The sequence below is a fragment of the Octodon degus genome, unplaced genomic scaffold (assembly GCF_000260255.1).
Source record: "Octodon degus isolate 3935 unplaced genomic scaffold, OctDeg1.0 scaffold00070, whole genome shotgun sequence".
Taxonomy (NCBI): Eukaryota; Metazoa; Chordata; class Mammalia; order Rodentia; family Octodontidae; genus Octodon; species Octodon degus.
In genome coordinates, this window is record NW_004524646.1 from 3239395 (window position 1) to 3240084 (window position 690).

The 690-nt window shown below is 40.9% G+C and overlaps 1 protein-coding gene across 1 annotated transcript in view; it reads left to right on the top strand.

The window, feature by feature from the left end:
* The window catches only part of Dglucy (D-glutamate cyclase), a 125232-nt gene that overhangs the window by 70106 nt on the left and 54436 nt on the right, over positions 1-690 (top strand).

Genomic DNA, 690 nt, shown 5'->3' on the forward strand with positions numbered 1-690 from the left:
CCTCTACCTCTTAATTACTATACTCCTGAATGGCCTCGTGTGGCCTGTAGTCTAGCAGGGACATTGTTCTTAAAGAACAAAACTAGGTTATAAGTGCTAGGAGAGAACAAATAGAAGCGATGTTCACAGAGGGAAGCAAGTCTAACATCTGTTAGGACACAGCAAGATGGCCGCACACATCGCAAGAGCTCAGGAAATGCTTTCTGCTCTCCGTAGCTTCAACTGATGTGACATTCCACAGCTTCTAGTTCTAGCTGTGTCTGCGCCTCACTTATTCTGCCATACTAAACTCATGATTTGAAGAGAAAAAACATTCTCTCGGGGTTTCACAGAGAGCACATTGGTCAAGCAATGGATGCCGTGACTCATCCTCATGGCTGACACTGACAAAGGATCTACAAAGTGTGGTACGGGGCTACAGGATAAATCCTGAGGGGACTTGACTGACCTTATCACATACAAAAGTTACATTTCTTGCTATATAGGTCTTGCTTTATCTTGGTCTTAATCATCCAGGAGAAAAGTATAAAAATGAGGTATATAAAGTAAAGCCATATTAATACGATGAGCTGTAAAAGGCTCAAGTCAATAACTTCTGAGGATAACCCATTAATATTATAGACTGCTAGACTGTGTTGGATTGTTTAGCTGAATTGAAACACCTATAGCATTTAGATGCCAATAGAATAT